Genomic DNA, 24,382 nt, shown 5'->3' with positions numbered 1-24,382 from the left:
TAGAGTTCTGGCATTGCCTTCCATCAAAGCAGGGTGGCAGTGAGGTTGGAAGGCTAGGGAGATATTTACATGCAGGGAATTCTCTGACAAACAAGAAAGGAATATTGTCCCCCCTCCTCCTCCCCACCCCCTTCACCTCTCAGTGGAGTAGCTTTCAGCAAGGCGCCCCAACCTCTACACCATTTACCCCACCCCTCAGGTAAAGGGCAAAGAGAAGTGACCCAAGGAGGGCTCGCCCTCCGAGCCTCGGGAACAATGTTGAGCCCTCCGCCCCTACCCCAGTTCCGCCTTAGCACCGCGCCTCAGTAATTAAAATATGAATTCACCTTCCCTCCCTGAGCCATTCATCACTTCGAAGGGAAGCAGCTGCGGCTTAGGAGACCGGATTTGGGGGATTAGCTCGGGCGGTGGAGCAGACAAACCAGGAGAAAGAATTAAAAAGGAAGGGGGTGAATTGGGTTTTCTCTCCCTCTCCTGCCACCACAGAGCCTCACACCCACACCCTCCCCCCCAAAGCCTAGCCTCAGTAGGTTTCTGGGAACTGTAGTCTACAAGGCCCTGTTGATAAACAGGCAGGCCAGGGGTGGGTGGTGGCACAAACTACAGATCCCAGGACTTCTTCACAGAGTTGGCAGCGACAAAGCTGGGCACAGGCCTCTAGTCTGGAAGAAGCCCGAGCTCTCCTTGGAATTTAACCCCTCCTTGGCATGTTGGAGGCTAGAGCAACAGTCTCTGGCTTATTGCAGGCTCTGAAACCATGAGCCAAGGGTTTCTCTGCCTTTGATGCCACAGATCTTGCTTGCCTCTTGCTTGCCCACCTAAGGAAGAAAAGGGAACCATTCCCCACTGCAAGACGACAAGGGCCACCAGACATTTACCTGGGGGTAGTGAAGACTAAAGGGAACAGAACAGCCAATAGTCTAGAAATGCCCTTATGTTCTGGCATTCGGGACTTTTCCAGGCCTGCTACCCATCCTAAGAGGCCTCATCCTAAGTATGACTGAGGTCATTGTCTTGACACACAGCAACAGCTTGGAACTGGATATCCCAGATCATCAATGCCAGAAGGGCCCCCAGATCAAACTTTAAATTGCCACCCTTCCAAAGATAGAGGCCAATTTTTAAAATAGTCATTGTATTTTTAAAATGTGGAGCTGCATAATAATGCACTGGACCTCAAGGTCTGGTTTGAACTGCATGGTAAGCAGTTCAAACTCACCAGCCGCTCCTCAGAAACCCTAGACAGGGTTGCTGTGCATCAAGAGCTTAGCAGTCAGACTCCATCTCCTCTAAAAACGGGACAGATATACCAAGAGAGATCCACTTGCATCCCAGTGTTGTTAAGCAGGGGCCCACCCTCCCAAGGGAGGCTGGGTACTTCTGAAGACTGTAAAAAGGACTTAGACTGCACTGAATTTTTTCAGGTTTCAGTTGTCTGCAGACAGGGGACAGGACAGATGCAGCCTTCTGATCTGTGAGGGCTCAGAGGGAAAAGGGCATGAGGCCAGCTTGCCTATTCAATTCTGTTCACCAATTAAATGAAATACATAATTACAGATCTTCTCTGGGCCTGCCTCACTGGCACTGGCCATGAGACAAACAATAGAAAAGGAGCTCTAACTTTATAGCCCAGACGTGCCACAGATCCTGCCCAGCAAAGGCAGTACTGTCTCCAGTAAGCTGTTTACCTCTTAACCCTTGCACTATTCTCCCAGTTTACAATTCGTTCCACAAACATTTATGGAGCAACCCTTACTAAGGGCATTATCTTGCTGGAGAATTACAGAGGTAGAATCTCCAGAATGGTTCATCCATTCCCTTCCTCCCAGGCCCAGTCTGGTACTTGGGTCTTCCCAGCAACCTGCACAACAGCACTCCTGGAAGGAAACAGTTGCAGGACCCATATCTCAGTTTCCAATCAGGAGATAGGGAACTAAAGGAAGCAAGTCAGGTGCCCGGACACCCTTACAGTAGAAAACAGAATGGGACAGGCTCATTCCAAGCCTAGGGCAGCTGAACCACAACTAGGGTCAGGGAGACTGGAGTGTGGAGGAAGGTAGAAGGTACCATCATTCACTGGGCAATAGAACTCAGAGAGAGAGAGGGGAAAACCTTTACAAATTCTCACCCTGTTCCTTCCAGAGGGAAAATGCCTGGATGGGCCCGGGCAAAAAACCCAGCTGGTTTCGACTTTCTCTTTGCTTCTCCTATTGTTTTGACTTTTACCCCCTACTCCTGGGCTGCAATTTGTGGACATACATCCAATTGCAACCTTGTAAAAAGAAGTCCCCTTGTGAGAACAACGGCCGGTTTACAGAGTCTTTTCTCAGGAAAGAACTCCTGGGACTCACATCCAGCTCTATGAGATAACACCATCTGGGTTCAAATCCCAGTCCTGCCCCTTCCTAGCCATATAAACTTGGGCCTTGGTGTCTTGGATTTCCCATTAGAAAAATGGAATAATAGTACTTCCTACATAGGGCTGTCTCAGGACTAAATGAGTCAATACAGGTAAGGTGTAAGAAGGATGCTGGGTGCATTAAGCACTCGGTAAATGTGGAACAGGGAGATTGAGGGCTCCAAGACACGATAAGTAACTTGCTTTCTGATTCATGATACCAAATATAGTACTCTCTGATTCTTCAGTGGTCTGTCTTAGACAGACTGGGGGCTGGAAGGGGAGGGGAGGCGAGGGTGCTTCCTCTGCTGCTTCAGCCAGACTGCTTGCTTCATTTCCATCTGTTGGAGTCTTCCAGAAAGGCTGGGATAGAGTCAGGCAGATTTAACTGAGGGAGTTGAGGGGCAGAGAGGCTGGCCGTGGGAGTAGATAGAGGCAAGGGAGCCAGAAATGCTGAGTGACAGGCAGGAGGGGGGCAGAGATGCAGGTACTGTTTACAGACCAAGGCAAACTCCTGAGGAGAATGGCAAACAGGAATTGAGTGACCCTAGCTTGAGGCCCAGGGATCCACCCTGCAGCCTTCCTGCTTGCGTTCTGTTGAACCATCCACGTGGCTGACCTGCAGTCTCCCCATTTCTGTCACCGAGGAGTCCTGAGGTCTCCCTTCCACAGAGGAATGTGAGCAGACCACAGAGAGAATATAGGAAGACATGAGAAGCAGAGGCTGCCCTGGGGGCATTCAGCAAAGGCCCAACTGCTGTGAGGCCCAGTTCACTTGACTCCAGCCCCCAGATCTTGGGGCATGGGCCAGGCCTCAGAAACTTGAACTCAGTAAGACCCCAACTCAGAGGCCTCAGCATGCCTTGAGTTTCTCTTTCCTAGTAGGCGAATCCCTCTGTATTTACCAGCCCAAACCTCTTCAATTCATCATGAAGGACCAGGTCTAGAAAGGGGAAGTAACTATGCCAAGGGCACACAGCCCAGGCCCAGACACTCCCCAAGTGTAGCCCCTTGTGGCTGGTCCATGCCTGGTCTTGTGAGAAGGTGCAGGTGCCGCAGAAGAATGCCCCTCACTGTAGCCCATGGCTTTTAGCCCTACATGAGTTTGGAGCAGCAATCACATAGGAATGAAAAGCCATAGACCGCAGCAGAGCTGAGGGGTCCAGCGGAGTTAGTCTCAAAAGGAATGGAAGAGGGAGCCGGCGACACAGGAAGCCCTCACTCCCCTTCCCACCCACACTGCCCCCTTGCAGTCTTGGGCCCCCCAGTTTACATTCTCTCACCATCCCCCCACAACTTGCATGGGTCCCAGGGGCACTAAAACCATCCCAGTAATGAGTTTCCAGTTCTTGCCCCTCAAAGGCCCCACACAATAGCCCTCACTCAGGGCTTTGGGGAGGGGTGGCTTCCAGGCCATAAAGGACCTCCTCAAATTCCCTTAATGAGCTTCTAGCCCCCTGCCCAGTGTCCTTAACTACCCCCTCCCCTAGAGAATAAGGCCGGATCTTTTCAATGCTGCAGCCCAGTCAGTGCCCAGGACTGGCCCCATGTGAGGCTCCCTCCTTTCAAATCTTAACTCTTTCTGGTCTGGCCACTTGAAGCAGAGAGGGGGGAAGGAGAGTGGCCATCCTGGTGTGGCACTATGGGCTAATGTGTCAGACTGCAAAGTTGTTTGAACCACAAGGTCGGTGGTTCAAGCTCACCAGCTGCTCTTTGGAAACCAGGGTCGCTATGGGTCGGAATAGACTCAATGGCACTTAACAACAATTCCTTAGAGGGGTAAACAAGAGTCTTGAGTACCCCAGGGTCAGAGGCTGGCTTGAACTTCCCAGACTAGTCCAAGGTTAGTCCAGGTGCCCATTATTGTATGGCTTAGAAGGGAGTGGACTCTCTCCCTCCAGAGGTAGTTGGAAGCAGGAGTCTGAACTCCCCACCAGCTCAGTGCTTTAGAGTGACTGTGGGTGATGTGGTAGGAGGGTGTTTGGTGCTCGGCCTCTCTGATAGGGTATGATGATGGGCACAGGCAGCCCCTCTAGGACTGGGGCTAAGGAAGGGCTGAGCCAAGGGTAATCTAAGTTTGAGGACCCTGGAAAAGGTGTGTTCTAAACACAGTCCTGTCTCCCATGATGGGTCCCCTGTGGGTCTCTCAGTGCTCCTGCTTGCCAACGGTCCGGGAACCCCTCAGTGAACCCAGGCCCTAAGCACAGCCATGACCTCTCTCAGGGACTCCAATCAGGTGATAAGAAGCCTCAAGTCCAGACCAGGCCCTGGCTCAGTCCTAATAATCCACCGCAGCCCTGCCCCAGCCTCCGAGGCAGGCTCACTGTTCGATGCAGGACCCAGGCTGGACTAACTTCTAACCTGGCTTTCCACACTCCCCCACAACAGCAAAGCTCATAAACACACAGACACACACATCTTGCCCAACTCAATAGGTCAAATGAACACCCTCCAACTTTCCACCTGAATGTTCCGTCAGAGGCCCCATCCCCAGTAGCCTCTGGTTCTCCTTCCCCTCCTCTCCCATGGACCCCCAGAATTCCAGACCTAGGTCTTGCAAAACAGCCATGGGCTTCTGGCAGAATGCCCTCAGTTTCTTCCCAAGAGACAACTGGCTACAGACTAGGATGCAAGGAGCTGCTCACCTGGTAGGCCCAGCAAGGCCTCCTTTCCCTCAATGCGTCCACATTCTCATACAGCCACTCCTGCCTTCCAGGCAGCTCCCCACTCCTCCACCTGCCCTCAAAGCTCACACCCCCGAATAGGGCAAGCCTCCTCCCTCTTCCCGCCCACAGCCCCGTCTGAGCTGTGCCCAACACAGCTTGACTCACTTGTGAAGATGCTGGCCCGCCCCTCCCCCAGTCCTGTGGATGGTGGGTATGGGGGCGGGGCGGTCAGGTATTCCTTCAACCCTGACTTGGGTCAGAGTAACAAAGGTCTCATTGAGCCTCTGGCTGTCTGGTCGGTGAAGCACAAACCTCTTGTATCTACTTGCTTTTGATCTCACTCCCTCAGAACCAGCCTTGTATTACTCACATCCCCCTGCCGGGCTATTGGTGTGGAGGGGTTGTTTTGTCCCCTCCCTCCTTCTTCATCTCTTTTCTTTCCTTCCTTCCCCTACCACTCCCCTCTAGCGTTTTTTGTGGTTGAATTTTTTTGGCAGGAGACCTGAGAGGGCTCTCTGGAGGCTCCCCTCTTCTGCTTGACCCTCCTTTCCCATCATCCCAGTCCTTGTCCCTCTCCACTCCTGTCACCCACACCACCACTCCCCCCGCCCCAGGAGGATAAGGTCAGCATTCGTCTGTCCTTTTCCTTCTTCAGACCAACTCAGATCCGACCCCATTGCCCAGTCATGGCCCCATCGGTCCCTTCTCTGACTATGCACCTTGCAGGAGAGGGCCAGCCCTTGCTTCCAGTCTTGGACACATGAGCAATTCAACCGTTGGCCTGCCTGCCTTACTCTGCCCATTTGACAAGGCCCAAGTATCCTCTAGAATGGTCTAGTCTCTTTTTGAGGTGTTTCTAAGGCAAGAGTGGCTCTGTAGGGAGTATGGGGCTGGATAGCAACCAGGGTCCCAGCCAATGGCCTGGGCAGGCCTCAGACCTTGAATAAATGTGGCAAATGTAGGGGCAGGAGAGCTGGCCATAACTCCTTTTCTGAGGAAAACCCTCCTTCATCCAGTCCCAAGATTCATTTTATCTGTACCCTGGGCAAGGGCAGGCCACCCACTCAGGGAAGATCCCAAGGACTCTATCTCCTCCAGCTAGGGCCACTGTGCCACTGTGGCCTCGCTCAAGTCCTCCTGCAGCTCTGCTCTGCTGTGGTGATAACTGGGTTTAGGCAGCTCCAGGAAATTGAGGGGATCACAGTATGGAAAGGTCCCCCACAGGGCTATGTGTACATTGTGTCTCTGGCTTCCCATGCCTTGATCTTCCAGATGCCCTCTTCAAGAGAAACCCTGAGGTCTCCTGAAATGCTAACCCAACCGATGCTGAGAATTCCCAAGGTGGTTGACTCCAGAAAGCTGAGCCCGCACCCTCATGCCTACCACCTGTGCCCTCTCTCAGCTGCTGAGTTCCCACCCCTCCCTGGCCCACAGGTACTCCCATTCAGCGGAGGATTTGATTTGGAAGCTGTCTCCTGCCCCAACAGAGGCCCCATTCTTTCAGGCGCTGGCTCTTATTGTCCCCCATGACTCCACACATTCCTGGCCTCTAATGAGAAGCTGAGACAGCCACTGGCCCTGCCTGCCTGCTCTCTGTTGCCTGCATGTCCTGGGTCCTGCTGCCCATGTCAGGACTGGGGAAAAGTGGGCAGAGGGCATCCAGTAAGTGGGAAACAACACAGAGGAGGGGAGGCGATGAAACCAGGAGAGGCAGAAGGGAGATGCTGGGAGAAATTGTGAGAGAGAGAAAAAGAGGTGGTAGCAGGTGGAAACGTAAAAGAAATTATATAGGCGGAAATGTAAGAGAAATTATGAAGGGGGAAAGAAACTTTTCATGAGGGAAAACTATGTCATTAATTATAACCGTTTGGTGATGCAGATACTATTATTCCCATTTGGCAGGTGAGAAAAACTTACAGAGTTACCTGAGTAGCAGTTTTGTGCTTAGAAGCAGGAGCAGGAGGAGCAGCCTGAGAGGGAGAGAGCCGCCTGAATGGAGGATGTAGCAAAGAGGAAGGTGGGGGCTGAGGTGGGAAACGGGCAGACAGGAGGAAGCAGGGGAGGGGGAGGAAAGAGGCATGAGGAGGACGAGAAGGCTAGAGGGAGCAGACCCGAAGGGGCCCTAACCTCCTGCTATCCATCCCTCCAAGTTCTGTCTGCCTGCCTGGGGATGGGGCTGATCTCTATAGGAGAGAAGATCACAGAGGGAAGGGGCAAGGGGCACACAGGGTGGTGGTGGGGGTATATCACCCAAGAAAGATGTAAAGAAGTAGTACTTTCCTACAACAGTATTAGTTCAGGAGCCAGTGAGCTCCCAATCAGCAGAAATCATCAACCATCTCAGACACTGGGACGGGTCCTGTGCGTGTTCTCTCTCCTCTTTAGTAACTAGTCTCTTCATGCCAGCACATGCCTCAGAACCAAGTCCAGCCTGGCAACCAAAGCCCGTTTCACTGGCAACAGGCTTTAGCATCTCCCTCTTTAGGGAGTCCTCTGTCCTGTCATTTTCCAAGGGCACAGTCACCCTAAACCTTGGTCTACATCTTGGCACTGAAGTCAGGGATGGTTCCTGCTGAGGATAAGCCACATGGAGGAGCACTCCTTAGCAGGGAAGGGAGTAGGGATGTGGCTAATCAATGATAGATTTCCAGACAGATCTCCATAGGAGAGAAGAAGGGGCCACCCGGGGAGGGGGTGGGGGCCTCCGCCCAAGAAAGTAGTGAACAATGATTACTTCCCAACAATGGTATTGGTTCAGAAGCCAGTGAGTTCCCCATCACCAGAAATAACCAAACACAAGATTCAAAACCACCTCTTAGACTCACTGCCTGGTGCATAATGCTGTTGTTGTTTAATGCCATGGAGTAGGCTCCGACTCATAACGACTCTGTACTGGGTTTCTGAGGAGCGACTGGTAGGTTTGAACCATAAACCTTTTGGGTAGCAGTCCAGAGCTTATTCTACAGTGCCACACCAGGAATTTGTTGTTGTTGTTGTTGTTGTTGTGTACCGTGGAGTCGGTTCCAACTCATAGTGACCCTGTACGGGGTTTCCGAGGCTGGAGATCTTTACAGGAGCAGAATTGTTGTTGTTGTTGTTGTGTACCGTGGAGTCGGTTCCAACTCATAGTGACCCTGTACGGGGTTTCCGAGGCTGGAGATCTTTACAGGAGCAGAAAGCCTCCTCTTTCTCCCACTGAACCACTGGTAGTTTCGAACTGCCGACCTTGAGGTTAGCAGCCTGATTCGTAACCACTACGCTACCAGAATATGTGCTCAATAAATAGTATACTAATATAGAAAGGATTCTTGCACCTAGAAAGAAATTAGATAGATCTAAGGTCCAGCCTCGGAAACCCTGTTCAGGGTTGCTATGGGTCGGAACTAACTCGACAGCACTCAACAACAACAAAGGTCCCAAAGTCCTGGTGTGTCACTGTGGGTTAATGTGTTGGACTGCAAAGTTGGTTTGAACCGCAAGGTTGGCAATTCATGCTCACCAGGTACTCCTCAAAAACCCTATACAAGGTGGCTATGAGTGGGAACCAACTTAACGGCACTTAACAACTAAGGTCCCATCAACTACAAGATTTCATGTCTAAAAGAGTTTATTCTCAGAGTTTTTCTGGGGCTTAGAGACCAGTAGCCACCTCTTTGCCCATGGAGGCAGCGAACTGGAGCATTTGGAAGATTCTGGGTAAAAGACCTTCTATTTTACTACTCAGACACTTCATCTTGGAAGAGACTAAACTGGAAGCAAAACACATTATTCTAAGGATATTAGCTGACTGATATAACAGCTCACATTTGTTGAATGAATGAATGAATGAATGAACGAATGAATGAATGGCTAGCTGATAAAGTTTTTCAGGTGGCCTGGGAAGGAGAGCAAGTTATCCAATATCCTAGGCTTTGTGTATGCTTAGAGCTTCCCCCAGGCTTTGAGCTGGGGTCATTTGCCAGGTGGGAATGGGGAGTCTAACCTGGGAATCTTTTATCCACCATGAAGGGAGGTGGGCACTGCTGAAGCTTCAGAGGAGCCTCCATGTTTAAAGTTGTACTTGGGATGAGTCTGGAGAACCGATCCAGGACAGACTAGTTTCAGAGGGACCTGGCAGGCTTCCATACCAGTGTCCTTCAGACCCAAGCCAGAACAGCAATGTGCCCACCACTAAGGACAGAATGACCTTCCTGTTTTTAGGCCACTGTGTAGCCCTGGTACATAGTGATACATAAGGAGCTCTGGTAGTGTAGTGGTTACGAATGGGACTGCGTACCACAAGGTCAGCAGTTTGAAACTACCAGCTGTTCTGTGGGAGAAAGATGAGGCTTTCTGCTCCCATAAAGATTTACAGCCTTGGAAACGAGTCAGAATTGACTCCATGGCACAAAACAACAACAAATGTAGCCCTGGTAAGGAGCTCTGGTAGCATAGTGGTTACGAATTGGGCTGCAAATCTCAGGGTCAGCAGTTCGAAACTACCAGCTGCTCCGCAGGAGAAAGATGAGGCTTCCTGCTCCTGTAAAGATTTACAGCCTCGGAAACCCTGTACAGGGTCGCTATGAGTCCAAACTGACTCCAAGGCAGAAAACAACAACAAAATGTAGCCCTGGTAGTGTGGCACCATAGGATAAGCACTGGACTGCTAAGCGCAAGGTTGGTGGTTCAAACTCACTAGTCAATCCTCAGAAATCCTATACAGGGTCTCTATGAATCAACGGACTCAACAGCACTCAACAACAATGCAGCCCTGTTGACGCTGTAGGATAAGCAGTGGACTGCTAACCTCAAGGTTAGCAGTTCAAAACCACCAAGCAGGTTGGCAGGAGAAAGATGAGACTTTCTTCTCCCGTAGATTTACAGCCTCAGAAACCCTATACCGGGTCACTATGAGTCAGCATTGACTTGATGCAAGCAGTTTTAGTTTTTTGATATGTAGCTTTACAGAGTAGCACTGGTAGCACATTGGTTAAAGTGTTAAGACTGCTAACCAAATGGTGGGTGGTTTGAGCCCACCAGTCACTCTTCAGCATTCAATCTGCTTCTGTAAAGATTTTTGTTGTTGGTAAGTCCCGTCAAGTCAGTTCCAACTCATAGTGACCCTGTGTTGTTGTTAAGTGTCATCGAGTCAGTTCCGACCCATAGTGACCCTGAACAGGGTTTCTGAGGCTGTAAATCTTTACGGGAGCAGAAAGCCTGGAGCAGCTGGTAGTTTCGAACTTCTGACCTTGCGGTTCGCAGCCCCATTCGTAACCACTATGCTACCAGAGCTCCTTATAGTGACCCCGTTCTGCTAACAACAACATAGGGTTTAAACCGCGGACCTTGTGGTTAGTAGCAATCTAGTGCTGATCCAACAGCATCACACCAGGACAACTCCATAAAGATTGTTTGTTGATGTTAAGTGCTGTGGAGTACAGCCTTGGAAACCCTAAGGGCAGTCCTACTCCATCTTTTAAGGTCACTATGAGTCAAAATTCACTTGACAGCAACAGTTTGGGTGTTTTTGTTATTATTGCTGCTATGGTTTGTTTGCTTAGGTAGCCTTCCCCAGGGCTCAAGTCCCTGTTGTTTCTATGTGATGCTCCATTTCTAGTCCAAAGTATGGACATAGACGTCTCAGGTTCCTTCTCAGCCATCACTTTGGGAGACCCCTGTGGTGGGGTGGGGATGAGGGTGCTCCATTGAGCAGAGAAGCACAGAAAGAACAGGCATGACTTTTTCTTCCCAAGAGCTTTCTCCAATTCTCTTAGTAGCCTCAATTCTGAGCTTTCCCAGGCAAACAGAGGGTGTTCGCATCCTGGCAGGATCCCTGGACTCCTAAGGAAGGAGAGAGAAGGGAGACCTGGCCATAGCTTCAGACAATCAAGGCAGAGAGAGACTCAGCAGGAAAGAGGGCAAAGGCAGAAACTAGGAGCTCTCTACATCCCTGCCACTTCCATCCCTTCATGTGATCCCTCCTAAGTGCCAAGGCTGGGTTGCGGGAAGTGCTGGTGTCACCAGAACCTAGTCTTCCCAACCATGGGACCCAGGCCAGTTTTGCCTCTTAGAGCAGTCAAGCTGTTAAAGAAAAATATATGTGTCATTGGAAGACGCACATGCATTTCAACCTGAGCAACTCATGAATATCAGAATCCTTCAACATTCTCCCCCGACTTCCTCCTCAACCCCATAGGGTAGCCCAGACTGAAGAATTGCCTAACCAGCTCTCCCTAGTCCTGGAAGCAGCTCTCAGAGAGGAGGGCGGCAGACAAGGAAGGATAAAAGACAGAGAGAGGTCTGTGAGGGCAGCCGCTTGTTTTAGCACAGACAGCAGGACAGGCACCAGGAAGACAGTACTCAATCAGGCATGGCTAGTAAGCACACAGTCCAGTGAGAAGGCTGGCCCATCCACACATGACTGCATTTCAGGGCAATTATGCCACCCTGGGCCCTGGTAGCCTGCCACCCCTTTGCCTGCCCCAAATCCTTCATAATACCTCTAGGAGTTAGTCAAAACTGAATCCTCTTTATTTCCTCTTCATGCCTTTAGGAGAGTGGCCCTAACTTTGCAGTGTCCTGGGTATTCTCTTCTTTGTGTGCATGGAGGGGTATGGGCAAGGAGAGAGGGTTCCGAGCCTCAGAGAGTGCCCAATATCCTTGAAAGAAGTGCTGTCTGGGCTGCTTGTGTGTTCGTGTGGATGTAAGAGGACTCTTTCTCCTGAATTTGTGAGAGAGGTCCTGATGGGATTGGGAACTAGAATTGAGCAACTGAAAGACAGAAGCTGTTTCCAGCCTCAGACCTGAGCTTCTGAAGGGTTTGTGGCTACCAAAACTTCCTTCTCCAAGGGGGCTTCTTAGAGGACAATCCCTCCCACTCTATAGGTCTTAGCTCTCTGATGCTGCATCAAAGCATCAAAAGAGTTTAATTTATCTCTGAAGTTAGCCTTGCTTAACACTTAAATTGGGTTGAGTTGTTCACTGGAAGATACAGGTACAGTGAAAGGTCACCAAGAAAGAGTGTGATTAGACCTTAAGAAGGACTTGTTAATGAAGGGAGAAGGGTGGAATGCCAGTGCTTCCAAACAAGGTTACTGAATCTTGCTCTGGGAAGGAAGGGCACTCCCCTGGGCCCCCAAGCGCCCTCTCCTGACCAGTTTCATAGAGACTGTTACTGGTCATTCAGGGCTCCATCCAGCAAGGCGTCCAGTCCAGTCTTGGATCCTATTTTCAGACAAGGAGTAATCATCCTTTACAAAGCTGCATTCCCTGGCTCCTACTTCCCTATTGGGTCTCCAACTCCAACCATTATGAGACGCACAGGGGCCCCAGGTTTGAGGTAGGAGGCAGGCTTAGGACTAAGAGATATAGCCAGACCTCTGGACCTCATAAAGACATCGACCAGGAAGGGCTGGTGTGTGCAGAGGGGAGTAGCTGGTGTTCCTCCTAACCCCGGGGGGCCATGTTTGCCACAGCATACCCTGGAGTTAGTGGTTTTGCCTACAGAAATGGCTTCTACCAGCCTCCCAAGCTGTACTCTCAAAAGACCTCTGCCCCAGGGGCACCAGACACCTCTACTTATGAGAAACAAATGTACAGGTGTCACCAAGTCTCAACTCCTACTCTATTTCCAGCCCCTTCCTTATCTCACCATCCCACACCATGGGGCAAAGGAAAGGGAGGCATCAGAAAGCTGGTTTCTCACAGTCACGGGAGGGAGATTTGATACCTCCTGAGCCAGGGCTCTTGCTCCCTATCACTCCCCTCCACACACACACACACACACACACACACACACACAATCCCATTGCTAGAAAAAAAGGAAGTTAGAAAACCTTTAAAAAGGACAAAGGCAGTGGGAGGTGGGGTGGGGTGGGTGGGCTTCCTTTTGGTCCGCCAAGGGCGGCGGTTGACGCAGCAGCCCGCCTCCCCCTAGTCAACACTGGCTTTCAGGTGAGAGCCTGAACCCGCATCCTGGAGTCAGTCCAGGCCTCAGGGACCCCCTCATCGCTCAGCCAAACCCCCAGCGGAAAGGCGAATAGTCCTTAGTAGCTTTCGATCCCCAAGCTGGCGGAGGGGTCCCCGACTCGTAGCACTTTCTGCCTATTTGTTTTCGCTCAGTACTCACAGTTCGGATGCTAAGCGGTCTCCTCTCCTTGCACTCACTTCCTTTGTCTCTTTCTCTCTCCAGTCTCACTCGCTCTCTCGCTCGCTCTCGCTCTTTCTCCCCTCCTTGTCTGATTCTCTGCTGTAGCTTCCAGTGGAGAAAAATAATTATTCTTCTCAATGGGTTCGCACGGGGCGCACGCACACATATGCGCGCGCGTGCACAGACACACACACACACACACACACATCACTGTGGTACCCAATCAATGCGCAAATCTTCGGGGTCCCTTTAACCTCTGCGATGACTCCGTGAGTTAATTATCAAGCCTATTTCGAAGCAGCATAAATATGCATTAACGTATGAAGTGACACCCGATGCACTGAACTTCAGGATATTGGCATTTTGACAGACTTTGTCTCACTGTCCCCCAACTCCCACCATCACCTCAAGAGTCACCTCCACAGCCTCGTTTCCTTCCCCGGGCTCGCAGTGGTTGTCTCGAGTTCCTACCGGGGCTTCAGAAGACTCCGTGGCGGCGTTGGCGCCGCACTGTGTCCCCGGAAACCCCGGGTGCGCCCCCAGCGGTCAGGGCAGACCCTCAGCGGGCGGTCCCGAGTCCTCCGCTCCCGTACCTCCCCAGTCTACTAACAAACTCCGAGCTCAGTCTTTAGAGAAGCTGGTGAGAGCCCGGCGGCTACCTGTCCGCACGCCCGAGTTCGGGGAAGAGCAAAAAAGACCGGGACGCGATTCAACTAGCATTCTGCCCAAGCTGCCAGGTATCTTCGGGTCCCGCCGCCCCTCGGCTAGTTCCAACCCGCACACGTAGGTGCACATTTGCGCACACACGCGCACACATATGCATGCACGTACACTAGCACACACGCGCGCCCAGGCACTCCCGCGCGCTCGCGCCCGTCCGCACTAGGGTTCTAACAAAGGAAGAGGGGCCAGCGCTGTCTTACTTTTCTCAATCTTCTCCTCTCTCTTTGCAGCCACCCAGCCCCGGGCCAGAGAGACTGGCCCGCCCCGCCCTCCGCGCCCTCCCGACGGCCGGGGCGGAAGCCTAGCATTCCGGGACAGCGCGGCTGAGCGGCAACTTCGCGCCCGAGTGCCCGCGCCCGCGCCGCGCCGCCGGCCGGGCAGGAGACAAAAGATGCGGCGCCGCCGGAGGCCGCGCGGCCAAGGTGTGCTCGCTAATTGTCAGGAAATGTGTGTGTGTGCGCGGCCTGGAGCCTGCAGGGGCGGGGAGGGGAGAGAAGACAAGCCCCCCACCCCCACCCCCCATCCCAGCCTCCGCCACTCTCCAGCGCTGGGCCCCTGAACCAGGATTAGAGAATAAATTATCTGCTCGCTTCTCATTGGGTTGTGGTTGAGGACGCCGTCGGCGGCGCCGGCTAGAGCTCGCCCCGCGCTTTGCATTCACCGCACAGCTCCGACTCGCCTCGCTTGGCGGGGGCCGAAAGCTAGGGACCTCGGCTTCAGACACTAGAGGACACCAGCAGGCTGGCCGCGCCGCCCCACCCCTGCCTCCAGGCTCGGACTGACCACCCTCTCCCCACTCCCCACACCCCACCCCAGTTTTGGCTCGTGTTTTAGGGACAGAGATTGAGGAAAAAGAGGCCCAGAGGATGGAGGTCTCATCCCCGTTGCAACGCCCCTTCACCAAGGAGAGAGGTGGGCACTCCAGGTCTGTCACCTGAGCCAAGGCCACTTAAGTCAGCAAGGGCTTTTTGAGTGCCCTAGGAGAAGAGCTCCTCCCTAGGCCATAGGCCCTTTACAGTGCAGTAGTGACAAACAGACGGATCCTGCTTATCACCTCTCATCTATACTATCTCCCAACTCCCCATTTTCTGGGCCTTACCTGTACCCACTTGGGAAAACATTTCATTAACTGCCTACAAAGGAAATGCCCTTTGTTTCAAAGCAGCTCCCTGTCAAGAACTCATTCATCCAGCAAGTAAGAAACATGCAGAACCAGAACGTATCTAGTTCCATGACATAGGCTGTTGTTAAGTGCAGTCAAGTCGGTTTGGACTCAGACCCTGTAAAGGGTTTCTGAGGAGCTCTGGTGAGTTTGAACCGCTGACCTTAAGGTTCAAACCGACCTTGCAATCCAGTGCTTATCCCACAGCGCCACAACTGGCATGGGCTAGGCACCAGGAAAACAAAGGGAGAAGATCAAAACAAGGCAGTAATGTTAAAATATATGTATGTACAGTTGGGCACAGGTGCTATACTAAGGTAAACTTCAAGCCCAGAGACAGGCGTGACTAACTTCAGCCATTGGTTCAACAAATAATTTACCAAGTCTTAAGAGCCAGGCTGGAGTCCTGGTGTGGCACAGTCTGGTGGAGGAGATGGATACTAACTGGTATGATATGAGCTAATCAGAAGATATTATGTGTGTATACATGGGGGTGGGTCCTGGTTTGGGGCTATACAATTAGCACTAGATTACTAACTGCTAGGCCAGCAGTTCTAACCCACTAGCTACTCCTCAGAAACCCTATACAGGATTGATATGAATCAGAACCTACTTAACTGCATTTAACAACAACCATAATCTCCCCCAGGGTGCCTGCGGTTACACAAATGGTTAAAGCACTTAGTGACTACCTGAAAGATGGGCAGAGAAAATCCACCCAGAAGAAAACCCTGGCAATCCACATTCATATGACCACAGCTATTGAAAACCGTATTGAGCACTTCCACATAACACGTGGAACTACCATGGGTCAAAATCAACTCAATGGCAACTGGTGGTATTGCTAATCCCTGGAAGCCCAGGCAGGCTTCTTGCAGGAAATGAGATCTAAGTGTAGACCTAACGGATGAAAGAGAGCTAGCTAGATGGTGATGAAGGAGCTCTGGTAGCAAAGTGGGTTAGGAGTTGGACTGATAACCTCAAGGTCAGCAGTTTGAATATACCAGCTGCTCCAAGAAAGAAAGATGCTGCTTTCTTCTCCGGTGAAGATTTACAGCCTTGAAGCCCTATGTTGTTGTTGTTAAGTGCCATCAAGTTATTTCTGACCCATAGCGACCCTTTACAGGGTTTCCAAGGAGAGGCTGGTAGCCATAGAAGGTCACTATGAATCAGAACCACAGCATACAACCACTCCCACCACGAGACGAGGAGGAGGAAGGAATCCTAGCAGGGTGCTTTAGGATAAGCATGACTGTAAACTACAAGGTTGGTGGTTGAAACCCACCAGACGCAACTTGGAAACCATATACTGGGGTGCTCTGAGTCAGAAGTAACTCGACAGCACTTAACAACAAACAACAAGATGATGATGAAGGTTCCTGTGTAGTACAAGGGCTTAGCTACTAACTAGAAGTTTGTTCAAATCCACCCAGTACTAAGGCCTGGTGATCAGCTTCTTTAACAATTACAGTCAAGCAAACCCTGTAGTGCTTAGCTTGACTTGTAACAACTAGGGTTACCTGTATCAGAATCAATTCAACGGTAAGGATTTGTTTTGGTTATTTGAACGTAGATGGGGCAAGAATTTGGGGCCAAGAGGGAGAGGCAGAAAGAACTTGTAAAAAAAGTCCTGTAACTGTTGGTAACCAGCTCATTGGAAGATACTTAAATGTCCACTTTACATACAAGGAGAACAGAGGGAAGTGAATTGTTGGGGAGGGTCCAGACTCTTGCCTGGAGGAACCAGGAGAGCTGCACAGAATAGTATTTAAGGGTTATACCCAGGTGGACTTCTCCAGTTCTACCTACAACCTAAAGTTTTGGAAGCAGCTCATTTGTATACTGCTATCTATTTTTTTTTTTTTTAAGTTTTTTATTGTGAATTGAGTGATAGTTTACAGGGGGAACATCAGTTTTACACTCATCCTATCTTTTTTGTTTCATTACATTGATTACAATCCCCTGCACGCTTTATCATTCAATAGTATTTGCTTTTATTCCCTCTGACTTTTTTTTTTTTTTATGGATGTTTACCAAAACACTCAGGAAAAAACAATCATTCAGACACCCAAAGGGCACACCCTGCCATCCTGCCACCCGGCCAGCACACAGCCCCTCTCCCTCCATGAATCTAGAGTCCTTAGCTGCTCTGGCTCTCCACATCATCATCTCTGCCTCTATCTCTGGCACCACTGCTTCTCTGGGTAGGGTCCCACACTCTTCTCCAGTTCTTCTCCCTTGAGAGTCTGTAAGATCAACCACTCACCCCTTTTTGCTACACAACTTCTACCCTTACAGTTGCAACAGTTGCAAGTAGTCATAACAATTACTCACTATTGAATCATAAGAGTCTTGTCCCCATCTCCTTTCACCAGACCTGTCTAGACAGGATGAAAACCACTCAGTGGGGATTCTACCTTCCCAGAACACTCTGAATCTAAACTCCCTCTTAAAAATTTGTAAGCCAGTCACTTCGTGCCTCTACAGCCCCCCATTTTAGGTAGCCAATGTCTAAGTTGCCCATCCCTATCAACCCTGTGTACAAAGGGGATGGGAATGATCCTTGCTGTGAAGATTCCTTCCCTCTTGGTTGGTATTTTAAGCTACTACATCCATAAGTATAGGCCAAGTTCATCAGATTGTAGCAATTTACACTTGTTTTCTTTATAAAAAAAAAAAAAATTTTTTTTTAATCTTCCTCTAGTTGGGTTCTGATCATCCAGCCATTGAAGCCAGGTCCAATGGCCACTATCTGCAAGTTTGGGTGCCTTTGTTATTGCTATCTATTTTTGTAGATCAAATCATAACCCTGCCCCTGTTTTACTTCTAGTCCCTGTCTGATGCAACTAGACCAACTGTGTGTTTGCTGAGGACAACCCTAAAATAAAGGACACAGACGATGATATCCCCACTCTGTTTACTTTGCCATTCTTGCCCTCACATAGGGGAAGCTGTCAGTAGGACTTGTCTAGATTTCTTTCTACTTGTTGGGATTATATGCTTCCTAAGCATTTAGGCATTTAGTATCACTAGATCCTTATAACAACCCTGTAAATGAAGTTTATCTGCATCAGACAGATGTGGAAACTGAGAATCAGAAAACAGTGATCTGCCTATTGCCACACACCAAATTCAGTGGCCAAACCAAAGCTTGTTATTCCCAGCCTTATCTCTACTAGACTTCAGGTATTTGTGTGTCTCCCAGCTCAATGATGAGCCTGATCAGGCAGGGCATAAGCGATCCCCCTGCCACTACCAAAAACCCTTCAGCACCTAGGACAGGGCCCAGCATATCCAAGCTCTCAAGCCAACCATGCTGACTGACTAGCCATGACAGAAGAGAAGGAAATGATTAAATGACAAAATGATCTCTCATTACTATAGTTTGGAATCACGTGGTAGAAACCATATGGACTTTGAATTTTCACATACAATCCCTGGAATTTCCACAAAGTTGTTATAATGTCCTGTGCAGTTTATGTAGTCTATCTGAGTAGGAATTCCTTCATCTTCTGATTGGGATTAATGATACACAACATCCAAGAGGAAAAGTGTGAAGAGTAAATGAAGTTACATATGCATGGAATATCTAGGAAAAAATACACAAAGCATTGGTAACAATAGTTACTTCTGGGAAGGTGGGTTGGGTAGACAGGGGACAGGAGAAAACTTTTTGTTTTCCTTTTATGTTTATAAACCTTTTATGTTTATATTACCCATCCAAAATGAATAATGAAATATTTTAATAAGAAAATATATAAAGTAACATAACACCAACAATGAAATTGCTTATTTTAATAGGCACTTCATACACATTTATAGAATTCAATGGCATTTTATAGTTTAAAATACCAGCATCTACACATTATATGGAGCCCTGGTGTGGCACTGTAGGTTAATGTGCCAGACTGCGAAGCCACTTGAACTACAAGGTCGGCAGTTCAAGCTCACCAGTCGCTCCTTGGAAACCCTATACAGGGTCACTATGGGTCGGAACTGACTCAACAGCACTTAATAACAACAACAACACATTATATGGAGTCCTGGTGTGGCACCATAGGATAAACACTCTACCTCAAAGTCAGTTTGAACAGCAAGTTCGGCAGTTCAAACTCACCAATTGCTCCTTGGAAACCCCAACCAGGGTTGTTATGAATCTGAACCAACTTGACGGCACTTAACAACAAAACATGTATAATTTCCACTGTATGACATTCTGGAAAAAACAAACTGCAAAGACAGGGAAAAGATCAGTGGTTGCCAGGGGTTGCGGAGTTTGGGGGTGGGAATAAATAGATGAAGTCCAGGGGATTTTTAAGGCAGTTGAACAATTCAGTATGATACTGTGATGAGGAGTACATGACATTATGCATTGTCAAAACCCATACAATTGAAGAGCACAGGTATTAGGTGCTATCAAGTCCATTGTGATTCATACAGCCCCCATGTGACAGAGTAGAAATGCCCCAGAGGATTCTCTGGGCTGTAATTTTCACAGAAGCAGATCACCAGATCTTTCTTCAGCAAAACTGCTGGATTGGGTCGAACCAACAACCTTTCGCTTAGCAGCTGAGCACTTCACTGTTGCATCACCAATGTTCCTTACAACACAAAGAAAGAAGCCCAGTGTAAAGTAGGGACACAGTTAATAATAAATTCAGTTGTCATCTAACCGATTCCAACTCATAGTGACCCTAGAGGACAGGCTAGAACTGCCCTATAGGGTTTCCTAAGCTGTAGTCTTCATGGAAGTGGGCTGCCTCATCTTTCTTCCACTGAGTGGCGGATGGGTTTGAACCACCAACCTTCTGGTTGGCAGCAGAGAGCTTAAACTCTGCCTTAGCAGGATTCCTTATATTTAGTAATAATGTATTTTCCAAGCTAGAAGTTGCACAGTTCAAACCCTTGGGCACAGAAGGAAACATCATCCCAGCAGGCTCACAGTTCTCTTGAGAGACCTGAATCCCTGAAGGCAACGGTAGATGGATGTGGATGGAATAGGAGTGATAAGAAGGAAAGGTCATGACATCTGGGCAGCACCAGAGAGGGTCAGGCAGGGAAGGATCTTGGATCCACTCCTTTAAGTGCTGCTCCTCTGCAGCTCAGAGCTCTCTGCCCAGCCCCCTGTGGCCCCCAAAGAAAGCTGAGAGCAGCAGGTGCAGAGCCTAAGGAGAAGAGTGGGCTTTCTCCTGTTACCCTGCAGGTACTGAGGTTCCAGGACAGGACAGGGCAGTCATTCATCACCAGCACAAAGAGACACTCTCTCCGCCTCACGGAGACCAGGCCAGGTCACCTCAGACACCAGGACATAACATCAGTGGAAACTTCAGAGGCCTCTTTAAAAAAAAAAAAAAAAAAGCCAGGAGTTCTAGACTCTCACATCTAATTGTATTTGGGAGGAAGAGTTGGGGCAGGAAGAATACTTTTTGTGGGAGACCCTGGGAAAGGGAAAGCAGAAATAGTGCCTCCATGCTCCATGAAACAAAGAAGTGGGCAGACAGATTAAGAAAGGCTGGAAAAACAGGAGTTAAAAGAAATGTAAACAATTTCTCCTGGAGAAAAAGTGCTGAAGAGAAAAGGGAAGGAGAGAGAGTCAAAGGCTCAGACTGAATGACCATCTTTCAGTCTAAGGACAGGCTGTGGGTTCTTCCTTTTTCTGCTCTGAGTTCCCACAGGCTCTAGACTGAGGGTGTAGGGTTTTAGACTTGGGCAGCGGGTAGGATGCAGACATGTCCTGCAGCTCCATCCTTGACCTGGTGACCTTTGCCTCCAGTCCACCATCTTTTAATTACACCCCAATACAGATACAATCCAGTTTCTGGTCAGTCTTGAACACAATGACTTTCACCAGTAGGGGTAAAGTGCCAACTGTGTTCTAATTAGGCAATCAAAAGTATTCAGAAATTCACCAAAGAGGACATTTAAGTAGCCACCAAACTCATGAAGAATGTTCAGCATCGTTAGCCATCAGACAGATCCAAATCAATATCACAGTGAGATATCATTTCACTCCCACTAGGGCTAAGGAGTCTTAGAGCGACTCTGTAGGATAAGCACTGGGATGCTAACCATAATATCAGCAGTTCAAACCCACCAGTACCTCCTCAACACCCTACACAGGGTCACTATGAATCAGAACCTACTCAACAACACTTAACAACAACAACAATAGGATGGATGAATTAGGGGATCAGTAAAAAAGAGGAGGACCCTTAAACAGGTGAACTGACACAATGATTGTAATGGTGGGTGCAAGGGTAGACTTTTATATACATCCATTAAATCTACCCCAGCTCATGGCAACCCTGTGTGTGTTAGAGTAGGAGAACCACACTCCATAGGGTTTTCAATGGCTTACTTTTTAGACATAGATATTCAGCCCTTTCTGCTAAAGCACCTCTGGGTGGACTCCAGCTTCTAAGTTTTCAATTAACAGCTAAGTACATTAACCATTTGCACCACTCAGAGATATGTTATTATTGTTGTTAGGTGCCACTGAGTCAGTTCTGACTGATAGCAATCTTATACACAACAGAATGAAACACTACTTGGTCCTGGGCCAACCTCATGATCGTTGCTACCCTAGAGCCCATTGCTGCTGCCACAGTGCCAATCCATCTTGTTGGGGGTCTTCTTCCTTTTCTCTGACCCTTCACTTTACCAAGCATAATGTCCTTCTCTGGGGACTGTTTCTTCTAATAATATGTCTGAAGTATGAGAGACGAAGTCTGGTCATCCTGGCTTCCAAGGAGTATTCTGGCTTTTCTTCTTCCAACATAGATTTGTTTGTACTTTTGGCAGTCCATGGTGCTTTTAATATTCTCCTCTAATATGTGTGTGTGTTGTTGTTGTTGTTAAGTGCAGTTGATTTGGTTCTGACCCATAGCGACCTTGTATAGGGTTTCCAATGAGCAGCTGGTAAGCTTGAACTGCCAATCTTGTGGTTCTGACTGAACTTACCGTCCAGCACATTAACCCACATATATATGTATGCACATATATATGCAAATATATTATATATGCATATGTGTTTGTGTGTGTAAATGTGCCTGGCCCAGTACTAGATACTTCAGGAAAAATTGGATTCATTTCATTCATCCTTTTCTTCATCCTTCTTCATTCATCCATTATTCAAGTAGAGTCATCATACTTGCCAACTAAAAACTTTAATACTCTGGACTGCAGCTTTAACAGGCCACTCACCTTTCTTAATGGCAGTGCCAGGACAGACCCTACCACTTCTCATATTGCAAGTCCTAGCCTCCCACATCAACCATTATCCCACAGAACTGAATCCCCAAACCACTGTGTCCCATCCCTCTTCACCTTCCCAAATCTTTTCACTGTATCCTATCTTATACACAATAGAATGAAACACTACTTGGTCCTGGGCCAACCTCATGATCATTGCTACCCTAGAGCCCATTGCTGCTGCCACAGTGCCAATCCAGCTTGTTGGGGAGCTTTTTCTTTTTCTCTGACCCTTCACTTTACCAAGTGGGGACTGTTCCTCCTGATAATATGTCTGAAGTATGAGAGACAAAGTCTGGTCATCCTGGCTTCTTCCATACATCCTGGAACTCACAGTCGGCTACCAGCCAATGCCACCTCTGTCCTATATCCTTCCCTGAGCATTTCCTTCACTGTCTTGCTCTGCTGAGACCTGGATACCCATGAAAATACTGCCTCCCCAACAGCCTTCAAGTGAAGGCTATTTGTTCTCTTGCATCTCCCATACCTCAGGACCTTTAGACATGCCACAACTTATTTCTCTTGCAGAAACTCCAGCATCTACAATAGGAATGTGAGTAGACCACTTCTTCTTTCTCCTGCAGAAACTCCAACATCTACAATAGGAATGTTGCTGTCTTCTCTGCCCACTCGCATGGCCATACCCTGAATCTTTTACCCACTAATAACTGGTCATTGGTGTCTCCTCTCCATTCAACTTTGCAACTTTCATTCTAACAGTTCTTTGATCTCATAGGGACTAAATCCACTAAGTAAGTTTTTTGTGTCCATCATGCCTTGCATATGCCCCTTTATTTCCTTATCCTACTTGGTTTCCATTACTAGGTTCCCTTCCTTGCAGATACTGTCATCTTCTACACCCCCTTTTTTCTTCCATTGCACTCATCTGGAAAAACCACATCCTGGTTAAACCAATGAAATGAATCACCACAGTGGCAGCTGGATTGACTCAAGAGTGGCAATGATTGTCAAGTTGGCACAGGACCGGGCAGTGTTTGGTTCTACTATGCATAAGGTCACTATGAGTCAGTACCAACCTGACAGCACCTAACAACAACAACAAGCTACCTACCTGCACCCAAGCATCCAAACATTGCTGAAAAAAAAAATCATACAACCATGCTATCAACTTGTCTAACTTTAAACTTATGACTTTAAATTTCCAAAATAAACCTTCTACTCTTCCCCTGGTGTATACATCCTCAAAAGACTCTTTCGTATCTTTTCTCTCTCTTTAAACTGTTAGCACCATTCATGTCATATGCTTCTGCCCCACAGTTCACAATAAACACAAATACTCATATATGTGAATGAGAACAACTTCATCTTCTTACCATCAATCCCACAACCCCGTCTGTATTACCAGCATTGAAATAGATAGCTTCTGGGGCAGATTCCCCACATTTGGGCACCGGATCCCATGCTCTCTTGCATCTTCTCTGACTTTGGTTCTACAATCATCTCCTCTACATGGAATCTATCAGCAACCCCATTGCCTAAATCCAGTCCTTTCCAGCAGTCTCCTAACTATTCTCTTCTTCTCATAGCCCCTCTGTGGGCCGCATCCCATCTAACAGCTAGAGTGGCTGTTATAAAGCATAAACCAGATTACCTCCCTCTTGCTGCTTTAAACCTTCCAAAGACTTCTTCCTGAAATTAAACTAAAAATCCAAGCTTCTTAATTTGGCTTAAAAGACTTTACATGAGAAAAAAAAAAAAAAAGACTTTACATGGTCTGACCCCTTGTCTTAGTTACTTGGGACTTTTCTATAACAGATTTATCACAAGAGGATGATTTAACAAATATTTATTTTCTCACTGTTTAGGAAGCTAGAAGTCCAAATTCAGAATGCTGGTTAGGGTGGAAGGCTTTTTATCTCTGTTGGAGAGATCCTTATCTCTGGAGGAGATCCTTGTCTCTTTTGAGCATCTGCTCCTTAGCAATCTTCAGGTGATTTGGCATCTCTCTTCCCCCATCTCTGCTTGTTTCTCTATACTTAATCTGCTTGGTTTATATCTCAAAAGAGATTGATTTAAAGGTGCTCCATTAATCC

General features: G+C 48.5%; 1 pseudogene; it reads left to right on the top strand.

Annotated features, from left to right (window-relative positions):
• The window catches only part of LOC102840886, a 75,530-nt pseudogene extending 60,677 nt beyond the window's left edge, over nt 1-14,853 (top strand).
• Nucleotides 14,854-24,382: the final 9,529 nt, after the last annotated feature.

This window comes from Chrysochloris asiatica, unplaced genomic scaffold (genome assembly GCF_000296735.1).
Source record: "Chrysochloris asiatica unplaced genomic scaffold, ChrAsi1.0 scaffold00009, whole genome shotgun sequence".
NCBI classification, from domain to species: domain Eukaryota; kingdom Metazoa; phylum Chordata; class Mammalia; order Afrosoricida; family Chrysochloridae; genus Chrysochloris; species Chrysochloris asiatica.
Note: the sequence above shows the minus strand (reverse complement) of the source record. Positions and strands in the feature narration are given on the sequence as shown.